General features: G+C 36.2%; 1 pseudogene; it reads left to right on the plus strand.

Annotated features, from left to right (window-relative positions):
• The first annotated feature begins 1,687 nt into the window (after positions 1–1,687).
• LOC138090679 (olfactory receptor 10AG1-like) lies at positions 1,688–4,107 on the plus strand (annotated as a pseudogene).
• The last annotated feature ends 6,969 nt before the right edge of the window (positions 4,108–11,076 follow it).

The raw sequence follows: 11,076 nt of genomic DNA on the forward strand, positions 1-11,076 counted from the left end.
AGAAAGCAGTGATTGGCTTACTTTTAAATGTTTTAAAAGTGTTTGCGTACTACAATCAATGAAATACAGTATTATTTCTGAAGAAACACTACTTTGAAAAGTATTAGTTGCTCAGTTGTGTCCAACTCTTTGTTCTCATGGACTGTAGCCTGCCAGGCTCCTCTGTCCATGGAATTTTCCGACAAGAATATTGGAGTCGTTGGTAGCCATTCCCTTCTCAAGCGCATCTACCTGACCCAGGGGTCAAACCCAGGTCTCCTGCACTGCAGGCAGACTCTTAACCATCTGAGCCAGGAATCTAACATTTTAGGGCATTAAAAGAAAAATAATTGATGTTATACTTTTCTGATTAAACAAATACTACAAAATCAGACTACAAACATAACTGTCTTTGTCCTCATCCAGAGGGAGTTAGAGCCTTGAGGTCATTAGCTAAGTAAAAGAGAAATTGGCCTGTGTCCCTAAGAAAAGAAGCCAGCCTAAAGGAAAAACAAACAAACAAAAAGCCTCAAAAGAATCAAGCCTGTTTACTGTTCACTTGGAAGGACTTCTGCGAAAGAAAAGTTTGAGTAGAATTAATTTTAGAGTAGTGATATGATACTGCCTTTCTCTATCTACAGTGAAGGGATATAAGTATACAATCAAATCACAATACTAATCTCATCTCCAGTATTAGGCATAGACTGAAAACACTGGTGTGGTTTAGTCACTGTCCTGTCTGATTCTTGCGATCCCCATGGACTGCAGCCCACCAGGCTCCTCTATCCAAGAGATTTCCCAGGCAAGAATACTGGAGCAACTTGCCATTTCTTTCTCCAGGGGATCTTCCTGACCCAGAGATTGGACCCATGTCTCCTGCATTACAGGTGGATTCTTTGTCTCTGAGCCACCAGGGATTCACTAAGGTGAATATTTTGTTATGAAAATATTGAGAATAATTCATAGGTTGACTTTCCATATCTCTCTCTCTTCCTTCTTTCTTTCCCTCCCTCTCTCCTTCCCTCCTTTCTTCCCTCTTTCTTTCCTCCTTCCTCCTCCCTCTCCCTCTCCTACTCTCATCCTTTTCTTTCTCTTCTCTGTTTATGTTGCTTGAATTTCATCTAGCTCATAATCGTTTTATTGCTTAAGTATCATTTGAGAAGATAAAATGTGGAGAGCCTTATAGTAGATGTGGTGGATAATAACACCACCTCTGTATTGTATGCATGAATGCGTGCTCAACTGCGTCTGACTCTTTGCAGTCTCCTAGACTGTAGCCCATCAGGCTCCTCTGTCCATGGAATTTTCCAGGCAAGAATGCTGGAGAAGGTTGTTATCTCCTCCTCCAGGCGCTCTTCCAGACCCAGGATCTAACCTGCAACTCTTGCATCTCCTGCACTGGCAGGCAGATTGTTTACCACTAATGCCATGTGGGAAACCCCTCTGTATTGCAGAACACTGTAATTTCAATTAAACTGTTTTGGAAAGTAAACATAAAATCATTTAACACAAATAGAAACTGTTAATTAAAGTCTGAAATAAATAGTGGACTTAGAATGGAATTTGTAGTCACCAACTGTTTGGTTTGTACACTTTTTTAGGTTATTAAAACAGAAATAATATGAGTCCAACACAATGTGTGGTCAGTATATACGTCTTTCACTGTCATAGATGAATACATAATATTTTTCAGTATTATAATAAAGCCATGCATGAATGGTATCCCTGACACCACCTGGAAAACATTCCAAATTCATGGAGAAAATCCTCAGGATCTTTATATGAAGGAAAGATTTTATGCTACTATAATATTTAAGGAGGGAATTAGAAATTGGATAGAAATTGTTTAATAACTTCTCTACATTTCAAAAGGTTTTATCATGCAATTTCTACTTAATATTCACAATACATGTGGAAATTTCAAAAATTACTTATCATTGCATGTTATTAAGAACTTGTCACAAATCTTAGTCAAGCAAATTCATACTCAGTTATAGACTGCTAATTTCCAATTTGTTTTTCAATTGTTGTTTTTACTTTTCTCTGATTTGTTTTCCCCAAAATACTTAAGAAAAATATGAAAGAAGGATATTACCACAATATTGGAGAAGAATTGAGACAAGATTTCAATGTGCAGAGAGAGAGAGGTGAACACAAAACACAATAATGAGAATAGTGCATCCCATACTAATCATTAGTGGAGGATATAGTAATCTAATTAATATTGAATATTGTTATCCATTTGTAAATCAAATACTTATTGGGTTATTTATATATGTTAGTTCCCAGGAAGGAGAAGTATATATAAATGATACATTCTATGTTCCCCTGAAATTATCTGTTGCAGTAAAAGTAACTTAGATTTTGAGTTGTACATGCCTAAAATTCAGTCTTTAATAATGCCTTTTATTTGCTTTGATCTTAGCCGATTTATATAACATTTTTATGTTGAAATTTATTGAAAGCATGGCTGTCGATTGCAGGAATTATCACTCAAATGCAAAAGCAGTGTTTGAGATTTGATAAAAACCTCTTTGGCTGAGTTCTTTATGACTCTTTTCGATTGAAATAAACTGGCCATACCAACTATTATAACACAAAAAAATCACAAAGATCATCCCCCAAATCACTTTTTCTGGCTTATTTTTAAATTATAGTTGCACGATGACTCAAAAATATTTGGATAGCTTAAATCAAAATATAAATAAATACAATTAATTTAAAAGAAATAACATGAGAAAGAATTGATGGAAAGGTCATTCTAAATAAAATTGTCAAATTTCTTGCTATAGCTATATATTCGTCTCACAAAGCTGAATAACAAAATGCAGCATCAATTATTTCATTATCAGTAACGGGAAAATACAGCCATCTATCAGCAGACCTAATTCCTGATATTACTCTTTTCTGATGGATTACTTTTTGTGAAAGAATGAACTTCTTTAAACTATGGCTTAATATCTAATTTAGATGCTTTTCTAGGACTCAAATTAGTGAGTTTCGAAAGTGCAGTGCACACATTTTATCACTTGGCAAACTGCAACTCAGAGAGATAGAGGACTTTACATTAATTATATATATAGCAGATGCTTCCAGGAGACCAAACAGCAGAAGGCAATTTCTCTTCAGTCATGGCATTTGTTCTCCTGGGATTTTCGGATCTTCCAAACCTCCAGGGACTTCTATTTGGAATTTTCTTTCTCATCTACATATTCATCTTAACAGGAAATAGTCTTATCATAATAATCACGAAGGTAGACCCTATGCTCCAGACGCCCCTGTATTTTTCCCTTGCAAATTTCTCATCACTGGAAATCTGTTACGTATCTGTCACTCTAGGATTCTAGTGACCCTTTGGACTCAGGACAGAAGCGTTTCTTCACTGAGCTGCGCCATCAGACACGCTTCTTCCTTGTTCCGTGAGCCCCGGGGGCGCTCCTCCTGGGGGCGAGTCCTGTGCTCTGTGCGTCCATGCGCAGCCTCTGTGCCATCAGACGCGCTTCTTCCTTGCTCCGGGGGCGCTCCTCTTGGGAGCGAGGCCTGAGCCCCGTGCATCCACTTGCAGCTTCTGCGCCGCCCTCTGCTCACGAATCACAGGACTGGCCCGCAGTCGGCTGCTGGCGCCTGGGTGCGGGAATTCCAGTCCCGACAGCACAGACACGCCGGGTGTCCTCACTGCCCTTTTGCGCTTCAGACCAGATCGACCGCTTCTTCTGTGACATCCCCCGTTGATCACCTTGGCCTGTGGGGACACTGCGCTTAATAAATTTGTGTCTATGCGGTTGCTGCGCTGTTTGCCACGATTCCTTTCCTCCTGATTCATTTCCTCCTGATTCATTTCCTCCTGAAATGTCAAAATCATTTCTGCCGTCTGAAAGCCGCGCTCAGCCCCAGGCCGGTCCAGAGCCTTCTCCACCTGCTCTTCCCATCTCACCGTTGTGCTTCTATTCTTTGGCTCCGTGACTATTGCCTATTTACGCCCCAAACCAAATCATTCCACAGGAACCGACAAAATGCTCTGTTTCCTACACTGCTGTGACGCCAGTGTTTAACACCTTGCTATACAGTCTTAGGACTAAGGATGTCATTGCAGCTTTGAAAAAATCATTACTTAAGAAAACACTGTGAAGATGTGAAAGGTCACTTTTTAATGTTTGTCTCAGAGGGCTCACAGAAATATGATTTAATTTCACTCTTCCATTGTTTACTGATAGTGTAATTATTCCCAATTATTATGTTGTCATTTACTATTATTACGTATTTTGAGGTTTTCTGTCTGAAGTCAGTTTGACTACATTTTAAATAAGAAATCAATTAATTTTATTTTATTCTTTAAAACAAATCCACTTTTTCATAGCCATTTAAATTTTACCCAACTCTAACACTTTCAGATAAGCAAATCGCTAGAATCTTGCTTAAAATGTGTAGAAAAAAAATACTTTGCCTTGATAACTGATAAATTATTTACAAATATGCTGGTACTGCCATATGTATTTGTGACACATTCATTTCAAATGGGAGAATTTTTATTAGATATGTGATGAGAAATGAACACAAGACTAAATTATAAGTCATATGTTTGTGAACAATAATTTTAAAATAGAATGAAAACCTTTCATTACATCCATTTTCTCAGTATAAATTAAGAAAATTGTTCCATTTATAACCAGAGGGAGCTGAATATCTGGATCTTTTCTTCCAAGAGTGATAAAAACTGAATACCAAACATCTGACACAGCGCTGTCATACAGCTTTCATTACTGTGCTTCATACCGATTTCCAAAATGCATTTCCTGCTTAGAATCTTTGCTAGAGCTTACTTGAATTAACAAAGTTGCAATGAAAAAAAATCTATGTATGGATTGTTTTTACACTTAATATCAAGGAACAGATTAGTAATTTAGATGAAAATTAAGAGCTTCCCTGATAGCTCAGTTGTTAAAGAATCCACCTGCAATGCAGGAGTCCCCAATTTGATTCCAGGATCAGGAAAATACCCTGGAGAAGGGATAGGCTACCCAATCCAGTATTCTTGGGCTTCCCTTATGGCTCAACTGATAAAGAATCTGCCTGCAATGCAGGAGACCTGGGTTCAATTCCTGCATTGGGAATATCCACTGATGAAGGAAAAGGCAACCCATTCCAGTATTCTGGCCTGGAGAATTCCATGGACCGTATAGTCTATGGGGTCGCAAAGAATCCGACACAACTGAGTGACTCTCACTTTCCAAGCAAAGGTTCACACACAGTTACTTAATATCACAAATAGTAATATAGCCATAAAAAATGCCTGTCTATAAGCTGTATTTAAATTAGTATGAATATAACTAATCCTTACCAGCTGATCTTTCAGTAATGTATATGAAATTAACCAGAGGGTACAGATAAAATCTGCTTTTGAACTGTGGTGTTGAAGCAGACTCTTGACAGTCCCTTGGACTGCAAGGAGATCCAAACAGTCCATCCTAAAGGAGATCAGTCCTGGGTGTTCGTTGGAAGGACTGATGTTGAAGCTGGAACTCCAATACTTTGGCCACCTGATGTGAATAGCTGACTCATTTGAAAAGACCCTAATGCTGGGAAATATTGAGAGCAGGAGGAGAAAGGGAGGAAAGAGGATGAGATGATTGGAGGGCATCACCGACTCGATGGACATGGGTTTGGGTAGGCTCTGGGAGTTGGTGATGGACAGGGAGGCCTGACATGCTGCAATTCATGGGGTTGCAAAGAGTCGGACACAACTAAATGACTTAACTGAACTGACAGATAAAATCAAGAATTAATCCATCATAAATATCCTAACAGGAAAGAAAAAAGAATCAACACTTCACTATATACCTGCTTCTCTCTTTCAAATGTGTAACTCAAGGGATACTCAGTCTCTATAACTAAAAATTATTACTAATACTTGTAAACAACATCATTATTTATCTAATGATAATGTCACTTTATAGGTTTATTATTTTTTTTGTAGATTTTGTTCCTTCAGGTTAATTTCTCTTTAAAAGAGTTAACAGTTTAATTATAACGTTTGATTTATAAATTTGGATTTTTATTTTTCTAGGGCTTGTGGGGATTCCTCGGTGGTACATTGGTATAGAATTTGTCTGCCAATGAAGGAGATGCAGGTTCAATTCCTGGGTCAGGAAGATCCCCTGGAGAAGTAAATGGCAACTCACTGCAATATTCTTGCATGAAAAATTCCATGGACAGAGAAGCCTGGTGGGCTATACAGTCCATGGGTTAGCAGGAGTCAGACATGACTGAGTTACTGAGTACACACACATGGCACACATGAGTGTAAATATCTTAACCTACTTCATCTATTTTTTTAATGTGTCAAAAATTAAATACATTACTGATGGCGATAAAGAAAGTGAAGATATAATAATTATGGGAGTGCTATTCTTTCCCCTTCAAACTGTGATGCTAAAGAAGTCTCTTGGATGCAAGGAGGTCAAACCAATCAGTCCTAAAGGAAATCAACCCTAAATATCCATTGGAAGGACTAATGCTAAATTTGAAGCTCCAATACTGGCTACCTGATGCAAAGAATCAACTCATTGGAAAAGACCCTGATGCTGAGAAAGACTGAAGGCAAAAGGAAAAGGAAGTGGCAGAAGATGAGATAATTAGATAGCATCGTGGACTCAATGGGCATGAACTTGAGCAAACTCTGGGAGACAGTGGACGACAGAGGAGCCTGGCATACTACAGTCCATGGGGTCACAAATAGTTGGACATGACTTTGATACTGAACAACAAGGTAATTCTTTCCCTGAACTCTTAGATAAGCAAATTGTAATGAAATGAAGTAGTATCAGTTCTATAATTAAGATAACTGATTTTTGTTTTGAATTTATTATCATCTGTGCATTCTCAAGTATCTCAACTGTTCTTTTGTATCAATTTCCCTGTCTATAAAATAGCAATAACATCTACTATCATTAAGTATGTCAAAGCAATGAACACAATATCTTGGATTCAAGGAGCCTTTTCAGAAATTTTAAAAATCTTGGAGAAGGAAGCATTTGCCAACATCTAGTTTTCCATAGAATGAAGGCTACTCATTTAAATATTGAAATTATTTTAACAATATTGTTAATACAAATTCTCTTACAACAATGTTCACACTTCCCTGCCTTCTTAAACCTTCAGGCAGGGTTCATTCTGCCTTGCTGTCTCATGATACACATGCATGAATAAATACTTGCTCTTATCCTTGGCTTACAGGACCTGCCACTATTTGCTGACATGGAACATTTAATTTGGCTCTGAATTTACATAGAATGCATATTCCTCTATCTCCTTTCCTTTCTTGATTCTCATCACTTGATTTTCAAGATTCTAGAAACATTCTTTATTTCAATTAACTACTTTTTCCTAATATGTTTTTCATTGTCATCTATCATTCTTTATCTCACTGATAAAGAGTAGATAGTTCTTTGTTAGTCATTTGATTTTACTTACAATTCTAAACGAGACCTCACTTGAAAGAAAGGAACAGAGATTATCTCAAGGCTCTTTCTCTTTTTATTTAATCTAAGATATTCAGTGGTTTGTTAATGTTTACCCATACTTTCAGTATGGAAATGGAATATATGAGGCAGTTATTAATTGATTCTCTGTTTTTTCAAGTATGTTGGCTGTCACAGAATAATGACCCTCAAGGACACATTTTATAAGGAAGGCTGAGTGCCGAAGAATTGATGCTTTTAAACTGTGGTGTTGGAGAAGACTCTTCAGAGTAGCTTGGACTGCAAGAATATCAAGCCAGTCCATCCTAAAGAAAATAAGTCCTGAATATTCATTGGAGGAACTGATGCTGAAGCTAAAGTTCCAATACTTTGGCCACCTGATGCGAAGAGCCGACTCATTAGAAAAGACCTTGATGCTGGGAAAGATTGAGGGCATGAGGAGAAGGGGACGACAGAGGACAGGATGGTTGGATGGCATCACCAGTTCTATGGACATGAGTTTGAACAAGCTCCGGGAGATGGTGAAGGACAGGGAAGTCCAAGCTGCAGTCCATGGGGTCACAAAGAGTGAACACAACTGAGCAACTGAATAGCAACAAAAATATAAATACGTGACAACCTTGTGTGTGCATGCTAAGTCACTTCAATTGTGTCTGATTGTACCACCCTATGGACTGTGGCCAGCCAGGCTCCTCTATCTATGGGATTCTCCAGGCAAGAATACTGGAATGGGTTGCCATGCCCTTCTACAAGGTATCTTCCCAATCCAGGGATCAAACCCACGTCTCCTGCAGCTCCTGCACTTCAGGCAGATTCTTTACTGCTGAGTCACTGGGGAAGGCCATATATGACAACCTTAATCATTCTAAATATAATTACATCAATGAATCCACCTAGAAAAGTTCACATCTGTGTTATTGCATGCACATACACAAACTCTTTATCTATGTATCATCTATCTAAATGCTTTAAACACAAAATATAAATGTACATATATAAATATGTATATCTTTTGTGTGTAAAGCTTATTATGGCAAAGCTCAATCATCTTCCTTTTTGAAATTTCAACATTATCTCTCTAAAAGTTTGTTTCATAACTTATATTTTTTCCAACTCTTCCCTTAGACCATATGTTTACCTTCTCTTTATCTTCCAATTCTATTATTCTATTTCTATATATGTTCTCTATACTAATTATATGATAGTGAAACAAGCTTACATGCTTTCATGTCACAGCTAAAATAGTTAATCGATATAAGGGTTACATATAGCAAAACACTATTCCAAGAAACAATTATAGGTATGATACCTATATAAATATAAATATGCAGATACCGTTAAAAGAAGGAAAGAAAGAGAAGATGTCTACCATTATTCCCTAAATATTCCTTTCCAGCAAAGAATCCAAGCTATTCATACAATCCAGATGCCCAATGAAGACATATTCACTTTCCCCGAATCAGGCTATTAATCTCGGAAAGATTTTGCACATATTATTGACCTTCCCATCCTTCGTTGTCAGTTGACTTCAGTCCACAAGAGCAATATTCTCCTAAAGTGCACACACAGACACACACAGACAAGCATGTATACCTATGTAAATGAATATCTGTTTTCATGTTTCTAAATAATAAAATTGTGTGTGCTTAGTTTCTCAGAATTATAAGTGACTTGCTCTGGAAATAGTACAAGGCAAAGTAGTAACAAAAGATTATCTTGCTAATAAAGATATTTATAATTTACAAAGCAGTGGCAGTATTTGCACACATTCATTGTGTTTTAAAAACAAATGATACAGATACAGATTTTTGGCAAGCTATTACCGCTAAATGTGGTAACTAGTTTAGATATGGTTTGTTAGTTGCCAAGTCAAAGAGAAAATAATTTCTGAAGCTGTCCACTGACATTTTTAGCTTGGAACTTCAGTATCTACCCCAAAAAAAGTCACAGTGCTCCAAAATATCACTCTTATTTGCCCTTCTCTATAAAAGGAGAGAGATCCAATCACATCTGTTCAATCCATCAATATTTTTAAATGTTGCCCACCCCCAATTAGTTATCTCTTCTCTCTAAAAAAGTTTATTTTTTTTTAATTGGGCAAGAGGGAGAGAAAAAAGAGAGGATTTCTTAATTTTCCTCTCAATCTTTTCAACATATGATAGTTTCAGAATTTACCCAATTTCTGCCTAGAAATTTTCCTGGAATTTTGTTGTTGTTGTTGTTATTATAGTTCTCTTTCTCTTAATCTCCCCTGTATTCAGTCATCCCCATTAGATTTTAGTAGGCTATGATGGCTGTATTATCTGAGAATCTTGGTGATTTATTGTTTACTTGGTTCTCAGTAAGAGTTGGTTTTTCCTTCTTCACTTTATTATCAGGATTGGTCACATGTCATCTGGTTGCTTTCCCAAGGAGAAAGTGGTACTGCACCTCCCTATCCATCTGGAAATAGCCAGCTCCATATAAATGTGAACAAAACTGACATATATTTTTATGGGAATAAACTTTAAAAGCAACTGTTCAAGCTTCATCATATTTTTTAACTTTGAGTACTGGTTACAGGTCATGTTTCTGCAATGATCTGTTGCCTGTCTATAGGAAGGATTATTATATATATATATATATATATATATATGGAATTTTGAAAATTATATAACTACAAAAAATAGCAGACACAACTAATAATTGTGATTTTCCTTGTCCAGAATGAATACAAATTGTTATTTTGATTACCTGAATAGCACAAGCTTATTGTAATAAACTGCACAATTTCAATAAAACAAAGGGAAAAATAGAATGATTTACTCTGTGATTTCCATAATTAATGATGATTATTTTTTATTGACCGTTTCTAATATGTGTATGTATGTAAAGTTTAAGGTGTACAATACTTGTGCTTTTATAGCAGATACTTACTTTTACAAAAATTTAAATCCTTTCCCTTTTCCCCTAACTTTCCTATCCTCACTATCATCTCTAGGAAAATATATTAAAAAAATCATGACTTGTGAATATTCCCATCACTTTTTCCAAGCTCATCTTATTATATATAAAGACTTCAATAATATCTTTTATCAACTCAACAAATCATATTATTATTTAATCTGATATACACATAAATGATGCCTAATAATTACTAATATCATTGTACAATGTCATTTATTAAACTACATTCCCAATGAGAGGCACTTTTCACTCTAAGAAATTATTTATCTGTAGAATAATTGCTAGGCCAAACTATACATAACATTTTAATTAATGCCCATTACTAACTTAGTTTTAAAAATTTTCTGTGACAATTCTATGGAACTGAATAATATGCTTTCAAATAAGTGATATAACTGAGTCTGTATTACAACTGGGCCTATTATAGCAATTCTTGTCTAAAGTTCTTACTACAAGAGAACATTTCACAAGAAGGTTATAAAATTCCCAAGTGAATGATTTGCTATTTGTTGACCCATACACAACTGTATAACTGGAGACAGAAAGGTTTCTCAGTGTTACAAGTAATTTTTATTTTGGTAATAACTACCACTTTATAGACAGATAAATTGAGTTAAGATAAATATTGGAAATTTATAACAAATATGTAAGAAATCAACTTCTGAAATACAAG

This window comes from Capricornis sumatraensis, chromosome 14, assembly GCF_032405125.1.
Source record: "Capricornis sumatraensis isolate serow.1 chromosome 14, serow.2, whole genome shotgun sequence".
Classification (NCBI taxonomy): Eukaryota; Metazoa; Chordata; class Mammalia; order Artiodactyla; family Bovidae; genus Capricornis; species Capricornis sumatraensis.